The sequence below is a fragment of the Rhinopithecus roxellana genome, chromosome 10 (assembly GCF_007565055.1).
Source record: "Rhinopithecus roxellana isolate Shanxi Qingling chromosome 10, ASM756505v1, whole genome shotgun sequence".
Lineage (NCBI taxonomy): Eukaryota > Metazoa > Chordata > Mammalia > Primates > Cercopithecidae > Rhinopithecus > Rhinopithecus roxellana.
The window spans coordinates 119,055,614-119,075,315 of NC_044558.1; the positions used below are offsets into that span (position 1 = coordinate 119,055,614).

General features: G+C 41.5%; 1 long non-coding RNA gene across 1 annotated transcript; it reads left to right on the forward strand.

The window, feature by feature from the left end:
- The first annotated feature begins 378 nt into the window (after positions 1–378).
- LOC104678601 lies at positions 379–8,015 on the forward strand. The gene is made up of 3 exons (XR_750212.2): positions 379–1,001; positions 1,929–2,058; positions 7,486–8,015. It is a non-coding gene; the product is annotated as an uncharacterized LOC104678601 (long non-coding RNA).
- Positions 8,016–19,702: the final 11,687 nt, after the last annotated feature.

Below are 19,702 nucleotides of genomic sequence, written 5' to 3' on the forward strand. Positions count from 1 at the left end.
ATGCTCCAGTTTCTGACTTGGGTAAATGTGCAAGAGCAAGCAGCCCAGCCGAGTGATTAGAAGCGTGGGCTACAGTTTCAACAGCCTGCATTCAAATTCTGACTCTGTCCACAGCTAGCTGTTGAACCTGGGGAAAGGCACTGATTCACTGGGTGCCTCAGAGTGTAAGAAAGGGATAATAATTGTATCTTCTATACAGGGCTCTGGAAAAGGTTAAATGAGATAAAGTATGTCAAATGCTTGGAACGGAGCCTGGAATATCACAAGCACAGTAAATCTTGGCCACTATTACATAGACAAGATCTCAGAAGCAGGCATAGTTTGTGGGGGTGGGAGCATCATGAGTTAAGTTCGAACACACTGAGTCTGAGACATCTAGGGAACCACAGAACAAGTTCTGGGCTGGAGATGTAGATTTCATTTGAGAGCTGCCAGCAGTAGAGATGGTAATTGGAGCCATGGGAATGGAGGCGATTGTCCAGGGAGTGTAGGTAAAGTGAGAATAGATAAGTACCAAAGGGCACAGTCTGGTTATGTCAACATTTAAGTGACAATTTCAGAAAGAGAAGCCAAGGAGGAAACCAGAGAAAAGCAGTTAGAGAAGCAAGAATGCAGCCAGCAGTGGTCCCAGTACAGCTGTGATGGGGAAACAAAGATGAAACAGCAGGAAGTGGCACCAAGAGTTATTGGTGTAGCTTGGGCTCTCCCCTCATCATCCTCTCCAGTTGGGAGTCGTGCGACAGGAGCAAGAAGCCTGTCTCGGCACATGTGTAAAAGAGCTAACTCCAGACACCCGTGTCTGATCTGTGCTGACCCACAAGCGTGAGGTCCCACCTTGGTGACTGGAAATGACACCATCCAATTTTTCTGGCCACCGTGTTGCACCCCTGAGTTTTTCCTTCATATGACAGACTTCACAGTAAATACTCCTACTGAGTCCAAACAACCACTACGATTGAGTACAAATATGAATCCGCCACCCACCTTCTCCTGGAAATAAGGTGATGTGTAGGTTCCTCATCTCCTTTCCAGTGTCCACAAACCTGTCTGAGTACTTGCAACTTCAAATTTTTCTTTTTTTTTTTTTCTGTTACAGACACTGATTCCAGAAGAGTGTTCCATATGCTATGCTTTTTAAAATTTATTATTATTATTATTATTTTATTTTTTGAGACAGAGTCTTGCTCTGTCACCCAGGCTGCGTGTGCAGTAGCACAATCTCAGCTCACTGCAACCTCCGCCTCCCAGGTTCAAGCGATTCTCCTGACTCAGCCTCCTGAGTAACTGGGACTACAGGCATGCACCACCACGCCCAGCTAATTTTTGTGTTTTTAGTAGAAATGGGGTTTCACCATGTTGCCCAGGCTGGTCTCGAACTCCTGACCTCAAGTAATCTGCCCACCTTGGCCTCCTAAAGTGCTGGGATTATAGGTGTGAGCCACTGCGACTGGCCTATATGCTAAATTTATTAGAACCCCCAAACCTAGCCAAAGGCCTCACTCCTAAGATTCTGGTGGCAAAGCCAGCATACGCTGGACTCAGAGGAGGTCTTCAGATACCAAGAGGATTACTCTAATTCAAAGCAGAAATGTTGTGAAACTGCTTTATATTCTGTCTAGCACAAGCAAGTGGGGGTTGCTATTTTTATAATCATCATAAGAGCATTTGACTACATAATTTTGGGAAGTGGTGATAAAAAACAGAGTACTTCTCCCTTGAATTCTACCACCCCCAAACTTTCATTAACATGCAATTAATTTTCTTAGAAAAGTTCATCATGAAACTCTCTGCAGCACTTTGGCACAGTAGTATCTATGCATTTGGAATGACACAGTAATTTCTTATCCTAGGGAAAAAAATCACTCTGTCAAAATGAATCTTTTAGCCTAAGATGAACTGGTTCCATTTCTCATTTCTCTTTTCTCAAGGTTATTGGGTTGCTGAACTCCCACGAACCAAAAAGAAAACATTAAATGGTATCCAAACCAGCCTGGAAGGGACAGCGAGAAAAGCCGGAACCAAGACTGACCAACCTGAATGCTGGTAAATGTTATCAAGGTAACAACTTCTCATGTATCGGTATGTGACCAATAAAAAGGGAATGTGCTTGATTAGCAAAAAGAATCACCAGGAAAAATAAGGCATATGAGCACGATGACTTTATTATACAGCAATAACATAAATGGCAATCCACTCTCGTAGAATATTTGTGCTGAAATTAGGAAATGGCAGCATATTCAAACACAAGAGCTAATGGAAGCCCTAAATATAGATGATACTCCATCTGGCTGCCAAGAGCCTGCCTCAGCACATTAACCAGAAGACCAAACCAGAGAAGGGAAATAGCTTTTAAAAGTGCAAAAGAGAAAAGAGATTCACTTAGAATTTTATCTGGTAAAAAAAAAAAAAAAAAAAAAAAAACATCTAGTCATAGGATGAGGAATCATCTGTTTCATGGACTATTTATGACTCAGATGTTAATTCAGATGCTGTCTTTAAATACATGGAGAGAAGAGAGAAATTTTCTCCCTTTATTTAGGCTGGAAAGAGTTTTGTTGAAGCAGGTAGCTCACAGCTGGTAAGTGGCATTCAGTTGTTTAAAATAATTTGTACGATTTGGCTTTCACGTTTGCTACCTTTGTGCAATAAACAGAACTGATGTTTCGATTCCTCCAAAACCATTTTAAACTCTAGCACCATGGGGTCCAAGTACCCTTAACATTTTGCAAGAGTTATACTTTGCACTCAATGAACAGCAAGCCTGTGTTTACAAAACAAAATTACTTTTTTCCATTTTCAGTTTTGCTTATTAACAAAGTAGATATTTCTCAGGTCAAAATTTCTCCTTTGTTTATGGTTGGATATCTTGGCCCTGATGAGAAAACAAAAATCCACTGATTAGTACAGAAAATCACCATCCAGAAATCTCTCTTTACAACAATCCTGTGGCTCACACAGCCATCATGATTGCCAATGTCCTCGTAGAAAATCAACAATAGCTATTTGCAGTTGATTCAGTTCTTCTGTTTAGGAGATTTTTTGTAGCATAAATAGATTACAGGGTTTGCAAAAATGTGCATTTATGGTTGACCCTTATGCTTCTCAGAATCTGTTTGGAGTACTGAGGCATGCTATCCTGGGTGTGTTGATTTCTCTTTGTGCAAACTCTGCTGAAAACCAAGGACAATCAACAGGATGAAGAAAGTTTAATTCAGGACCCAGGTTGATAGAGATTACCTCTGGGTCTAAGGTCAGGGATGCTTTAGTCCTTGTTAGACTCTCCAGGGAAACCCAAACTCCCAGATATTAATCAGATCTGTAGAACCCTGCTTAAGACCTTCCAGTAGGCTCTGAATTACAATAAAACTCCTTACCCTAGCTGATAACACACTATACAATCTGACCCCTGTTCAGACCTTACCAGACCTATTATGGGCTGTTTATCCTGATCACCTTGACCTGCAAAAGGCTGTCTTCTCCCTCTGTCTTCACATGGCCTTTCCTCTGTGTGTAACTGTGTCCTAATCTCTCTCTTCTTAGAAGGACACCAGTCTTACTGGGTGAGGGCCCACCCAGAGGATCTCTTTTTTGCCTTAATTACCTCCTTAAAGGCCCCATATTCAAAGACAGTCACATTCTGAGGTACTAAGGGTTGGGATGTCAACATATGAATTTTGGGGGGGCTATAATTTGCCTATTCTGCACATTTCATATACATGGAATCGAACAAAATGTGGCCCATTGATTCTGGCTTCTTTCACTTAGCACAACGTTTTCAAGGTTCATCCAAGTAGTAGCAGGTATCAGTGACAGAGGAGGAGCACCATCATCTTGGACAAACATTGCCATTTCAAGTTCTGGCTCCCTTTCTAATCTCAGACATTTCAAGGAAATCACTTCTCTTCTAACAACAAGCAGCCAGAAAGAGCAGACAGTAAAACACAGATAAGACAGGTCAGGGACAGAAGGTAGGGGGAAAGTCTCTTGGGTAACTGCCAAACTTCACACGCATACAATGGGCCCCAGTAAAACAGTGGGCCCTAATAAGCACATCCCTTTCCCTTTAGGTGCACTAAGATAGGGAAGCTAAAAGCAGGCTTGGGTATGCCTGCAGCTGCAAAAAAAAAAAAAAAAAAAAAAAAGAGGTATGGAAACAAACACAAAATCTCCCTCCCAAATAAGCAAGATGAAGAAACACAGAAATATTCTGAGCCTGTGATAAACTCTCCTGCCCTAAACCCTTAAATACTCTTAGTCTGTAAGAGAGAGTGCCCCTGACCTAACTCAGCCAGAAGCCCCTCTCAGGTTTATTTCCCAAAATAAACCTGTCTTTTACCATGAAGCCGCTTTTCATGTTTCTTTCTTCCTTCTTCAACTCTTACTATCCGTACTTTATTCTTTTTTTTTTTTTTTTTTTTGAGACAGAGTCTCGCTCTGTGCCCGGGCTGGAGTGCAGTGGCCGGATCTCAGCTCACTGCAAGCTCTGCCTCCTGGGTTTACGCCATTCTCCTGCCTCAGCCTCCCGAGGAGCTGGGACTACAGGCGCCCACCATATTCTTTTTATGACTGAATAGTATTTCATGGTACAGCTCTTTTATTTATCCATTCCTCAGGTGACAGAGATTTGGACTGTATCCACTTTTTGCCTGTTATAAATAATGTTGCTACAAATGTTTGTGCACAAGTATTTGTATGAACATATGTCTCAGTTATCCCGAGTATATACCTAGGAGTGGAACATTCTGGGTCATAAACACATATAACTTTCTGTTTCCCTTTTTGAGAACCCACCAAACTGCTTTCTCCAGCAGCTGCATCATTTTACATTCCCAACAGCAATATATGAGGGCAGGGCATGTTTCTAGAGATTAGATAATCACAAATGAAGGACATTGTTCTTTATAGCCTGCTGAAGGTCAAAGGAGGGAGGAAGAGATGTTTGAGTAAGGAAGAGATGCTTTATTAGGAATATGAAGCATTCACAAAGTCCTGCTTACTCATTTTCAGCCAACTTTGCCATGGCATTATTTAATTCGCATTTTCACCTCATCTTCAATCTTAACATGAATAGCCTGGGTCTCAAAGCCATCTTTTTCCAACCAGTATAAGCACCTTTGAGACAGCATTCAATATGTGTCATTTATTTCCTATTCAGTAGGGAAAATTAGGTCTTACTTTGCCCACTCAGCTTTATTCCTGGAAACACACTTTTCAAAAAGTAGAAAGTTCAGTCTTGCTTTAAACCACCAAGCTGCCTGAATGGATTTCATCCATTATTTCGGGCTTTATTTTAAACTTTGCTTTTAATAGGCACCGAACCAATGCATATTTTAAACTTTTGACTCAGGCAAATTTTATATGTCCAAAAGACTCTTGGAAGTTAAGCAGACATAAGGGGTACTGTGTGTGTGTCTCTGTGTGTGTGTGTGTGTATCACAGAATGAGGGGCACATGCTGCCAATTTAGTAATTAATTTTCAGCTAACAGAAGGCCACTACCTATACTGTCTGTGGCAGCCAGAGCCCCACCATACTGACACCAAGTTACTGTGCCTCCTTGACAGAAAGTAACACAGATCGCCATCAATGGATAGACAAAAATCTTTGAATCTGTAGTTATGTGTGTGCATCTTACAAGTGGAGTAACAACAAATAGAAGAAATATATTTACAAATAAAAATGAACCTACATTTATTTACTTCACTAAAACTGTTTTTTTCTTCTCATCAAAGATTTCTCTATTCATGCTACTCAACATCCCAAAAAGAATCAGCATAAGGCCACAAACTCAACAAAATTCCTTCTCCTGTTCATAAAACTCCTGCCCTGACTCCAAGTCCACACCTAAATAAATAGGCCAGCCTGTGCTCTGCGCCCTGAGGAGCAGTCTCCTAGGCTTTGTCCTTTCAGAGAGCTGATTTCCAAGGAGAGGCTGTCCATCTAACCAACTCTTCTCAAGGCCACATAGATCCTCTCCAAAGACAGCCACACCCAGTGGTTCAGCTGATACTGATGGCTGCACCTACAGAGAAAGAGGGGAAGAGAGATGGGAGAGGAAGAGCTCCCAGGAGTCAGGATGCAAGGTGAAGTCAGCTGTTGATCAGCGGTCACTCAGCAACTGGACCAGGCGACACTCTCCTTCTGCAGGCTGTAGGCTGTGAGAGTGTTCTGAGTGGCATTTAAGGATAGCTCCCATGCAGCGTGCCAGCTTCAGCAGGTTGTCCTATGGCAAGCCCTAAAAGGCAGAGGGAAAAGAATAACCAAGTGGAAGTGGGTCATCGTGCCATCTATCAGAGACAATGTGAGTGAGAATGCTGCTACTAAAAGAATGAAAAACTCTTTGTAAACTCAAAGTTTGTGGTTCTCAAACTTGAGCATGTATCATTTTTTAAAAAAATTAAAACGCTGATTTACTTGGCCTTATTCTAGAGGTTGGATTCATTCAATCTGGGGTAGGACCTGAAAATTTGCATTTCTAACATTGCATTTCCCAGAGGATCTGATATTGCGGGTCAGGGGCCACACTTTGAGAACTACTTGCTAAAACACAGGATCCATGTCAGCCGAAGCTATAATGGGCAATCATGAGCCATGCCCAGACTGACCAGTAAAAGGAAACAATGTTACTGTCTAAAACAAGCAAGAAAATAATACAATATTTTAAAATAACAGAATATATAATGCTTGAGTTGCCAGTAGCAAAGTGTTAGGATGAGGTCCTTGAAGTCAGAGAAAGCAGAGATGAATCAGTTTTGAACAAGCCCTGTCCTCTAACTCAGCAGAAAGGAAGAGACCAAGTCCATCATGCCCTCAGTAAACCATTGGCCCTGGAGTATTGGCTTTCCCTCTTCACAGATGAGGAGTTCCCTCTTCACAGATGAGGAGTTCCATCTTCTAACTCACACAGAGCAGGGAGAGGATAAAAGCTGAGGAAATGCCATTGGCCCTCAGCTGGTCACTATCTCTACTAATAGTGCCTCATATGGGTATAAGGCTTTACGGTTTTGAAAAGCTTTCCAGTGATCAAAACAATGTGACATGGGCGAAAGAACAGACAAATGGACCAAATGAACAGAATAGAGAGCCCAGAAAAAGACCCACCCAAATATAGTCAACTGAGTTTTGACAAAGAAGCAAAGGCAATACAGTGGAGAAAGGACAGTCTTTTCAATAAATGGTGCTGGAACAACTGGACATGTGCATGCAGGAAAAAAATAAACTAGAATCTAAACCAAGACCTTACATCTCTTTCACAAAAATTACCTCAAAACGGATCAAAGACCTAAAGGTAAAAATGCAAAACTGTAACTGGTGACAGCGAGAAAGAAACAAACAGTAATTGAGTGACTACTAGTGCCAGCTATCGAGTTAAGTACTTTTAATAGCTTATCGCATTGATTCTAAACTCTGTATACAATGTATTATTCCCAAAGGATGAATTTTTTGCCAGTGATAAAGCATAATTTCTCTATGTTATTCCCTATAGAATCTGGAGCAGGAGGAGCCTCACTCTTCTATCAAAAGGAGAAGAACCTGAAGAAAACGCTTCTCTTCCTTCTCTCTGCGTAGGGGCAGTGACCTTGAATTCAACCACCATCATCCCTTCCAGACACCAGAAGGGGGAGTCCCACAAGGCAGAAGGTGCCCCTGTGACGCATCCACTTCTCTTCCATGTTCTTTACCTCCTTGCTCGGGAAGCCATAAAGTTGAGCTGAGCAGAAGGTGAATTTCATTTCGAAGTTTACGCAGACTATGCTGACAGGTTCATGAAAACACTACTGAATATGTTACATACCACCAATGCTCACAGCATATCCTGTGTTGGAAGTGATACTTTTCTATTGCCAGTAACCCTCCTTTGTCCTAGGAGCTCCCTGAACAGCTAAAATCGGATGATATTTTTATATGGAACATGCAACATATTAAGTCTTTTTGCTCAGTGACCCAAAAAGGAACTAAACAGTACCCAGACTAGAAATCAATGTTAAATTATTCAAATAAATTCCACTTAAAGAATGGTGGCTTGGGAAGCACTCAGCCAGAAAGAATTCTCCCAAGATTAGTTTACTGTGAAGTAGAAGGGAAGAACGTTTAAACTTTGGTTGGAAATCTGATGAAATTACATAGAAGGTGATGAAACATCCTCTAAGAAACGGTTCTGATCCACTGTAGGGCACCCCCTCTCTCCTGCCACATTCCCCCATTTTACCCACTAAAGAGGTTCTTTGACAAGAGGCTAAGGAAACCAAGCAATGTAAGATCTAATCAAAACTGAGTGCTGGAAATGTGTGAGGAGAAATCCATAATTAAACTGAGCAATTAACTCCAGAAAGCTAACTGGGGCCAACTCTGACACTACTATAAAGTTATAAAATCTCCAGCATCTCATTTCTTTGTCCCTCTATCCAATTTCCTCTCAAATGTAAGCCTCTCTTTCTCTCTCTCTCTTCTTCATATTTAATAAAACTGTTTGCAAGAAAGAATCTTAGGTTAGTCATTTGCACTTTAGTATGAATTAAAGACAGTGTGTCAACTCTCACAGGAATAAGAATTTCAAGCCATACTTCTAACTGTGGAATGGCTGTCACTGAATTCTTTTAAGGGTATTTCATGCAACAGCTAAATATAAGGAAGAGGAGAGAAACTGTCCAAGTCTTTCTGTGCCTAAAGTCAGCCTTAAGTCCAATCTTGAGGGTGGAACTTTCAGCTGCCACTCCCAATTGAAAAGTGAATTCAGATTAATTCCTAGACATTGAATGAGAGTTATAATTCATTCTTTCAGGGATCTACTGGTTTTCTTTTCTTTTCTTCTTCTTCTTTTTTTTTTTTTTTTTTTTTTGAGATAGAGTCTTGTTCTCGTTGCCCAGGCTGGAGTGCAGTGGCGTGATCTTGGCTCACTGCAACCTCCGCCTCCCGGATTCAAGCGATTCTCCTGCCTCAGCCTCCTAAGTTCCTGGGATTACAGGCATGCACCACCATGCCCAGCTAATTTTGTATTTTTAGTAGAGACGGGGTTTCTCCATATTGGTCAGGCTGATCTTGAACTCGCAACCTCAGGTAATCCACCTGCCTTGGCCTCTCAAAGTGCTAGGATTACAGGCATGAGCCACCGTGCCTGGCCATTTTTTCTTTCTTTTTTACTTTTATTTTAGGTTGAGGGGTATGTGGGCAGATTTGTTATATAGTAAATGGGGGTTTGTTTACACATATTTCATCACTCAGGTACTAAGCCTAGTACCCAATAGTTATTTTTTTCCTGATCCTCTCCCTCCTGCCACCCTCCAGCCTCCAACAGGCCCCAGTGTCTGTTGTTCTCCTCTTTGTGTCCACATGTTCTCATCATTTAGCTCCCACTTAGAAGTTAGAACAGGTGGTATTTGGGTTTCTGTTCCTGCATTAGTTTTCTAAGAATAATGGCCAGCAGTTCCATCCATGTTCCTGCCAAAGACATGATCTCATTCTTTTTTATGGCTGCATAGTATTCCATGGTGTTTATATACCACATTTTCTTTATCCAATCAGTCACTGATGGGCATTTAGGTTGGTTCCATGTCTTTACTGTTGTGAATAGTGCTGCAACAAACATTTGCATGCATGTGTCTTTATGGTAGAATGATTTCTATTCCTTTGGGTATATCCCAGATCTACTGATTTCTTCTCCTCTAGGCCCAGAAAACAGGTCAATTTCTGATGGCTTTTACATGTCAGGCCTATAGGACCCATTCTTACTTGACACCAGGTATCTTCACTCCAGATGTCCTTCCCCTTACCAAGTTTTACTTGAAAAGCACAACATGAGTGACTTGGGCCAAATGTGGCCATAGGTCCTTCAACAAATGTTGAGTGAGTGCAACCCTTGGAGCAGAAAGTTGACAGAGCTCTGACACATGGCTAGTCCCCTAGAGGCTCTCACTGCTCTCTTAGCTGGAAGAACTTCAAACTCTCAGACAGTGGAAAATTCAATCTGTTCCAAGCAAGAGACACAAATGTGCTCTTAAAATTCATACTGACATTTGGAACTGCCCAGGGTGTTATAAATATAATCGTTCTGAAGTGTGAGTGTGTATCAGGGAGAAAAAGAGATGGAGAGAGAGGGGGATTGTGTGTGTGTGTGTGTGTATGTGTGTGTGTGTGTGATGACAGAAAGGAAAGTGAGAGCAGACCCAGGGACAGCAAGTATCCCTGCCAAGAACTCAAGGCCAAGCACAGAGAAGAATGTCCACCAGATACCCAATGACTACATTCCGGATTTTCTGCTGCTTCCTCCTCAGAGAAAAGGGGGGAATAAATTAGAACGCAAAGGGAGAGAGAGAGTGAGCAAGATGGGTGGGGATAGAGAGAGAAAGGAACAGGAAGTGGAAGCCTTACTAGACATAGACCAAGAGGCCCAGACTGAGAGAGAGAGGCTGTCAGAATGAGGAACTACTGAGAGATTACAGGCTTCTCCACCAGTTACAAGTGACTAATATCTACATTTATTGTGTTTTGAAGCCATCAAGTTCTATATCCAAATGACCCCACCCCTCCCATAATGCAGCACCAAGACTAATCCACCATCCACGGGGCATACTGTTTCCTGCCAAACAGATGGGCTTATAGAGGTTGGTCTTACACAGCCTCTTCTAGGTCTTGGACACATACCGGCCAGCCTCTGTGGCTGAGGAACAGAATAAAGTTAGGTGAACTGACCCTAAAAGTGGGCTCCTATGACCTTCCTTGCTCTTGAACTAACTGAGCTGACCAGCCAGCCTGAAGCAACATGGTCCCAGGGCAGGGGCTCTTAATCTTTTATGTGCCAGGCTCCCTTTGGTAGGCTGGTAAAGCCACAGATTCCCTTCTCAGAATAATGTTATTAGGCATAAAATGAAATACATAAAGCTACAAAGGAAATCAGTTACAATATCAAATATTTTAACTATTACAAATATAGTAAAATTTTTACTCCTTTATCAGTGCTTTAAATAATAGGATCTGGTGAAGGGTCAAATAACAACCCCATTATTTCAAAGAGTGATGGGAGAAACTGTGTTTCCATTGTCTACAACAACTACCAGGTGATATGAAAAGATCTGTAATTTCTGTGGCAAGAGTCATAGGCACTGCTAATACCACTGCAGTTTCTTCCCTACATTCTTAATAGTAGTAAAAAGCTAGATTTCAGTGAGAGTTTAGATAAAATAAATTTATGAACCAGAACAAAGGCAATGAAAGGAAGGGAGGTGCAACAACAGTAATTGTAATGACAAAGCAACATCTGCTACAAGAACAACAGCAAAAAATGGCTGCGGTCTCTGCTCTGTATCAGGTCCTGGGTTAAATGCTTTCTACTCATCTTTCTCTTTCATTCTGAGGAAGGCATCATTTTGCCTACTTTACAGATTAGGAAACTGAAGCTTCAGGATGTTAGGGAACTTGTCTAGGACTATAGCCAATAAGTAGCTGTGCCAAGAATGGAAGTCAAGGCTGTTTGACACTGAAGTCCGCATTCACCGTGCACTGTGTCTTCAGAAAGAGATAGGGTGCGTGTGTATATGTGTGTGTGTGTGTGTGTGAGAGAGAGAGAGAGAGAGAGCTGCTTCCTTTTTCTCATTCATGCCAGAAGAATTGGACTGGTTTAAACATCTATACTTTCACCCATCTTGACTATCCATTTCCATCTTATTAATGTTTGCTCTTTTTAGTTCAAAGACCCTTATGCTTCATTTATTCAATATATGTTGGTACTGGCTATGTTTACTGACACCAGAAATTCAAAGATAAATATGTTCTCTGACTTTCAGGAAGCTTATAGCTTATTGGAGAAAACAGATATGCAAACAGATAAATTATAATATGCAGCAGTTAGAATTCAAAGTAATTTCCACAATAAGGAGAATTTATTGACTCACGTACCTGAAAAGTCCAGAAGTAGACAGGCTTCAGGCATTGTTTGATTAGGGCTTCGTCGGTAGTGTGCTAGGAAGTATGTCACAACTAACTGACTTTCCAGAGAAAAAAGAGCCATGAGTTTGTCTATTTCCATGGTGTAAATACTCCCACCATGACCTATTTCAAGCTACCAACGTGAAGTCACTGAAGATAGAATTGGGAAGAGATGTGCACAGTCACCCCTCGCCTGATGCAGGCGAGCTCCAGCATGCTATGACCATTCTCATTTCTTCACAGTTCTCTCAGTTTTTCCGTCCTCTGTATGCTGGCTTTGTCCTGATGATGCAACCAGCAGCTGGGACTGTATACTTTCCTTCTAGTGTCTAGCAAACGTGTCTTCTACTAATCACCAAAAAAAATTCCTGAGCTCTTCTGAAAGAATCGCTGTATCCAAAGAATATCACTCAGCTGCCTTAGCCTTGGGTGGCATATTAAAATAAGTAATAGCTACCTTCTCTTAAGGCTCTTTATTTCACCAACCAAGTACTCCTTGTTGGACAAAGCTATGGTCTGAATGCTGTTGTCCCTTCAAAATTCATATGTTGGAACCTAATACTCAATGTGATGGTATGAAGAGGTGGGGGTTTTTGAGGAAGCGATTAAGTCATGAGGGCTCCACCCTCATGAATGAGATTACTGCCCTCATAAAAGAAGTTGAAGGGAGTGCCCTTGCCCCTTCCACCATGTGAGGTCATAGCAAGAAGGTGCCATATGAGGAATAGGCCCTTACTAGGTGACTTGATTTTGGACTTCCCAGTCTCCAGAACTGTGAGCAATACATTTCTATTGTTTATGAATTACCCAGCCTAAGGTATTTGAGTATAGCTACCTGAATGGACTAAGACAGGCAGAATTAGCATCAAAAACCTATCCTTTAGAAGGTGGAATTATCAGCAAGACAAGAAAATAATGTTCATGTTTGCTCATTTTAGTGCCTATGTCAACCAGATGTTCCCTTCAGATCTGAGACCCTCATTTTCCCACTCTGGAAGTATTGATTGCTGATGGTTCACAGCTGAGTTTCTCTCAAAGCATTGCTCTGATGAAAAGGAGCTGCCAAACTCGAGGATATTGTCCCCCTTGAGAGGACACTGCCTCTAATGGCTGATCAATGAGTGGGTATAAAAGCCTGAGGTCACCTCAATTAGGCATGTCTCAAGGGTCATCCTGGCTCCAGTGCTTCCAAAGGGGAATCAGATAAAACCTCTGTTGAAATCATATACTGGGTCAATTTCTCCCTCTGTGTCATCATCCTTCCCTCTTTTGCCTACATCGTTCCTATGTGCCCTCCCCACTAAACCTCCTGCATGCAATCTCAGTGTCTGTTTCCATAAAACTGAATATTCAATGCCTATCTCTAAACAAGTCACCAGATGTTCTAGACAAATCAGGGCCCATCTTGGAGCTGGGAGTGGAATCAGTCCCACCCACATCCCATGGCTACCCCATGGTGGGAGAGGGTTGGGATGTATCTTGAGACATAACTGCACTGTCTGCTACATCATAAGGCATGCTAGGTGATGTAAAAGACATACGAACAATATCACAGTCCAATGGCTGACGCATTATAGGCATAGAGAAAGAAAAAAGCAGGCCCTGACATCCAGAAATAATCACCGGTAGACCTCAATATTATTACAAGCTGATCTAACACTCACAGCCAGGCCGTTGTTCCCCTATTGGACATAGACAATCTCACAGAACACCAACCTCAGACAAGCTTATTCTGAACTATGATAAAATGAAACAAAACAAGGTCACTATATAATTTTGTCCATGCACAAAAACGAGGTCACTCTGCCCTCTGTAATGCACTCAGTCGTACAATTGCCTGGATTTCTGATGGTATCCGACCTAGAGCAAATCCTTAATTTCTTAAGCCCTCCACAAATCACCCAACCAAAATCCAAATCTTCTAGTAGTTTCTTTCTAACACAGTTGCTAAGGTAGTGTCCTTCAAGTATGTTCTCCCTTGATCAATGGGTAGTAAGCCCAGCTTGTTTGATTATCAGTGTGTTCCTGGTGGTCTTTGGCTGGAGGGCATTGGTAGCCTTCAATCATGTTTGTATGGTGAATAACTGTGTAAATGGCTATGCTGCCCCTCTTTCAGGAAAAGCTTAACAGAAGACCTTTGAGCTGGTTCTTAAAGGAAGATTGAGCTTTCCCAAGCAAAGCAGGGTCAGAAAGAAGTCATTCCAAGCAAAGGAAACAGGATGTGCAAAGGTTGGCATCACTGAAATGAAGGATGAAGAGTCCATATGGGTGGGGTGTTGGGTGGACTGGAAGGGTGCTAGGACCAAATGTGGAGATCCTTGTAAGTCACAACTAATCCTGTAGGCAAAGAGGACAGAGAAGCAGGAGAGAGAGAGAGAGCTCAAAATTTGACATCTGATTGCAGGGAGAATTCCTGGAGTAGCCATAATTATTTTTCCTCCAACCCTTTCTTTCTTTTTTGGAGAGAAGGAGAAGACATTTGCTTTGGTTAAATCAAAATTGCATATTTTGAGTCTTTTCAGTTTTCCCACCCTGACAATTAAGGCGCACACCTAACAACACTGAGCCCTTAATTCCCTGGATATTGTGAATGCTTCGAAGACATCATGGCCTTCTCTCAAAGGTTTGGTAACTTGCACTTCACTATGTAATTCCTGTTGCTTGTCAGAAGTGCAATTCAGCTGGTCACTTCCTCTGTTATTTATAATTAAATAACTTACCATATATTCTTTAACCAAAAGAGACTTCCAGATGCCCTGATAGAAAATGCCAATGTCTTTCCACTTCCTTGTGTGGGTCCACCTTTGACTTTCCATTTGTGGAGCCCCCAAGATGACATTCTTCCTCTAGGGGTCGTATCTCTAGCACCTCCCAGGCAGTACAATTCCTGCAGTCCCTCCATCTGTGTTTAAGTCTTGCTTATGCTCCACAAAATATTTCTGCCTTAACAGCCCTTCAGCTGCACAGCCTCCTCTTCTGTTCCCTTCTGTCTGTCTTGCCCTGCCCTGCCACTGAGCACTCACATTTTATAACATCTTACCTTGCCAACTGGTTTTGTGAGTATCATGTAAGTGTTTGTTAATTATAGATCTTTCGCAAATGACATATATCTGATACAGCTGAAGGAGACTGAAATGTCCCCATTCTTATAAATCCGTGTTAGTACCGCCCTAGACTACCCTTAGAATTTTGTGTATATTTGTGAAATCCATGTTTTCTACCTTTACTCTCTCTATATATATCTCAATAACCTATGTAAGTATTACTTTGCGCTTTTAAACATAAAAATAATAATAGTGTTGTATCATTTTATTCTGTTTTTTTCACTCACAATTATGTTTTAAGATTCAGTTTTGTTAATATATGAAAAGCTTTTAGAACAGTGCCAGTAAGCACCATGTAAGTATTAGCTACTATTATTTTCAGTATTATTGTTTTTATATTATATTGTATTAATTGTATTATATTATTTTGAGGCAGCATGTCATTCTGTCATCCAGGCTGAGTGTAGTGGCACGATCACAGCTTACTACAGCCTCAACCTCCTGAGATCAAGTGATCTTCCAGCCTCAGCCTCCTGAGTAACTGGGACTAACTACAGGCCTGCACCCCATGTCCAGCGAATTTTTGTATTTTTTGTAGAGATGGGATATCACCATGTTGCACAGGCTGGTCTCAAACTCCTGGGCTCAAGCAATCTGCTTGCTTTAGCCTCCCAAAGTGCTGGGATTACAGGTGTGAGCCACCACACCCAGCCTATTATTTTCAATATTATTAATAAATGGATTTACATCATTCCTTGTAATTATAATAAGCTAACATTGATCATATGACATTTTATTTATCCCATTCCTCTCTTGATGTGTTGGGACTTAGAAAAAGACACCCCAGAGTGAAGGCCTCTGAAGCAAAGTCTCTCTCTGACCTTCTCCTGCCCTGCTGTCTCTTGCCCCTCATTCTTCCCTAAGGTAAGCCATAGAAAACTGTAATTCCTCTTCCCCAAGGCAGGTCATAGAAACCAAAACAGCTTTTACCCAAAGCCAGTCATAAAATCTAAAAATATTACTGTAATCTTCCCCTGCTTTTCTGAGTAAGAGCTGGCCATAAAGAAATTAAGACCCTCATCCCAGAGGGTTCCTATTCCATACCTGGGAGAAAGAAATGCTGCACAGAGAGGCCAAGAAGAAGCTGAGCTGACAGGGCTTGGTAGGTTTCCCGACTCAGTCTATTTCCATTAGATTATCCCTGTTTCCCCCAGTCGTAGTTCTACATGGCTGTCCATTCTTCATTGAACCTAAGCATAAAAAAAGGGATCAATTTTTCCTGAATCTTTGGTCTCCATTCTGAAGGCTCTCATGTCTCATAAAACTGTGATCAAATAAATGTGTTATGCTTTTCTCCTGTTAGCTTGTCTTTGTTATAGGGGTGTCAGCCATGACCCTTGTGACAGGGAGGAAAGGGGTCACCTCCCTTCTGCCCCTAAGGTACATATTTAGGTTGTTTCCAATTTTTCCCAATTAATTATAAGCAGTATTGCAAAGACTATCCTTAAACATGCCAAGTTCATATGTTCAAGAGTTGGTATTTGCTTAAAAGTGGACTTGCTGGGCTGTAAGGAGAATGTATTTTAGGTTTTGCTAGCTATTGTCGAATTGTTCCCCAAAATGTCTATACCCTCAGCAGTGTATGAGAATTCTTATTTTTCTATCTTTGCCAACCACCACTGATTTTTTCAAAAGTTTGTGAGTGCAAAGTAATAATCTTGTTTTAATTTGCATTCTTCTTTTCATCAATATGTGAGATTTGGACAGTTTTTCTCTCCATTTATTGGCCATTATGCACTGGGCCTTAACCTTTTCTGGGGTCTTAGACTCCTTTGAGAATTTACTTCAGAAAAATGCACATATATATATATATACACACATACACTTTATAAACACATTGAGGGACTTCACAGAGTCCCTGAAGACCCATCCACGAAGCCCCTTCAGAGCAGAAACTCTCGAGCTTTTAGTAGATATGAGAACATTCTGGGATTTTTTTTTTTTTTTTTTTTTTTTGAGACAGAGTCGTGCTCTGTCACCCAGGCTGGAGTGCAGTGCACGATCTTGGCTCACTGCAAGCTCTGCCTCCTGGGTTCACACCATTCTCCTGCCTCAGCCTCCCAAGTAGCTGGGGCTACAGGCACCCGCCACCATGCCCGGCTAATTTTTTTGTACTTTTCAGTAGAGACAGGGTTTCACCATGTTAGCCAGGATGGTCTCGATCTCCTGACCTCATGCTCCGCCCGCCTCGGCCTCCCAAAGTGCTGGGATTACAGGCGTGAGCCACTGTGCCCAGCCTGGGAAGCTTTTCAAAATGCAGATTGCTAGGACCCATCTTTGAGGATCTTGATTCAGAGGGCCCCAGGTAGGAACTGAAGGGCTGGTGCAGGTGATGAAAGGAAGGAAGGAAGGAAGGAAGGAAGGAAGGAAGGAAGGAAGGAAGGAAGGAAGGAGGAAGGAGAAGGAAGGAAGGAAGGACGGGAGGGAGGGAGGGGAGGGAGAGAAGGAAGGAAGGAAGGAAGGAAGAAGGAAGGAAGGAAGGAGAAGGAAGGAAGGAGAAAGAAAGAAGAAAGAAGAAGAGAAAGAAAGAAAGAAGAAGAAAGAAGAAAGAAAGAAAGAAAGAAGAAAGAAAAGAAAGAAAGAAAGAAGAAGAAAAAAAGAGAAGGAAAGAAAAGAAAGAAGAGAGAGAAAGAAAGAAAAAAGAAAGAAAGAGAAGAAGGAAGGAAGAAGAAAAAAGAGAAAGAAAGGAAAAAAGAAAGAAAGAAGAAGAAAGAAAGAAAGAAAGAGAAAGAAAGAAAGAAAGAAAGAAAGAAAGAAAGAAAGAAAAAGAGAAAGAGAGAGAGAAAGAAAAAGAAAGAAAGCGGGAGGGAGGGAAGGAAGGAAGGAAGGAAGGAAGGAAGGGAGGGAGGGAGGGAGGGGGAGGAGGAAGGAAGGAAGGAAGGAAGGAAAGGAAGGAAGGCCTTCCTTACTTATCCGGAAGAAGGAAGGAAGAAGGAAGGCAGGCAGGCAGGCAGGCAACTAAGACTATGCTTTCAGGGGTCATTTCGGTAGCTCGTTAAGAAAGATAATCTTAAGAGTTTCTGGATTCCCAGTAAGAACTCCTATTTCTGCTTTCCAAAACTTTCCCTTCTCCCACAGCTATGAAGCAAAGGATAAAGTCACCAAGTTTAATGTACAAAAACTGTAACTTGCCTTTAAATTGATGCTGTAGCTACTTTTAAATCCATGGTTACTTCTGCAGATACACCTTGTGCCTCTCTCCTCCTTAGCTGGGAAGGTCGGTGAGGGAATGAATAAATAGGGTGACATGTGAGACAAAGAAAAACACAAGGAAAGGAAAAAATTTAGGAAATTCGAAGCTATTCAGAAAATGCTACATAAAAAGCATCATCCTACTAAATATGAACAGCTTGTGTTTGGAATGGTTTGTGCTTCTAATTTTATTACATGAGCAAGCTCATTTTTTTTTTTCTCTCTGCTAGATACTTCAAAGATTCTCTTGCAAAAAGAAGGGAAATAAATTTAGTTTCCTCTCGGATCCAAATTCACATAAATGATTCTGTTGTAAGATGAAGAAAATTGATTGCTTCAATGGCAAATAAGATATTTTTTTAATTTAAAAATTTAGTACTAAGGAAATCATGTACCAGGGAATTCTCAAAACGTTTTGAGAGGTTGAGAATCCCGGTATGATGAGATGATGATGTTACTCATGCACATTTTCCCCCGCTTTCTTTTTCAAGCCTGCAAGTGTCAAGACAGAGTTAATCCTTATTTTTGACTCAGTCACATGCAAATGCGTTCTTCTCTGAGCTGGTCAGTGGCCAGTATCCTCTTGAACCTTTGGTGCACTTCAGGTCCATGAATGATGCCAGGAACAAGAATTAGGATCTGATTCTAGGACTTTAGAATGATTACTCAGTACCTTTGTCCAGTAACAATAGAAAAATGACTCAGTTGCTCTGTCCATGAAACTAGGGCAGTGATACTGGCTGCCTGCCTCACAGAGGGTTGAGGGGAAACCAGGCTTACAAAACAACAGAGGTCTCTGGAGCATGGACATCACATGGGAGGGGGTGGGGACGCCTTCACAGAGCCGAAGACAACAGAGAGGGCAACCTGACACAGAACCAAAGGAGGTCCTTGAACCCTGCCATGCCAGCCTGGTTGGAGGGCATTCTGTATACACTGGAGAAAATGGAATGAAGTCAATTTACATCTTTTGTCTTTCTGGAGACCATCTTTTTACTTTCATGGGTTACTCATAGATTAAGAAGAAAAATGGTGGACATGACATTTTCTAACATTTTCTGGTATCCATTATCTTGTTCACTTGGCCATACAGTGCTTCTTATACTCTAGATTTTCAGATTCTAGACAGTATGTTCATTAAAAGCAGGAATTAAAATTGACATGCAGACACACATAGACGTGTGTGTGGCAGATAAGGTGCCTGGCACTCAATATAAATACTGGATATAATAAATGAATGAATTCCTACACACAGAGAAAAACAACACACACATACACACACACATACACAAATAAGTCAGCATTTTTCCAGGACTCAACCACAAGGAAGAAGATTTGGGCAGCAGAGCCAACCTCATTCCTGCCTGTATTATTTAGGATATAAATACCATTGCAGTAAAGGAGACTGAGTGACCATAACTTAAACAAAATAGAAGTTTATTTTTCTCTCATATAACATGGATGCTCTGTAGCATCACAACCCCA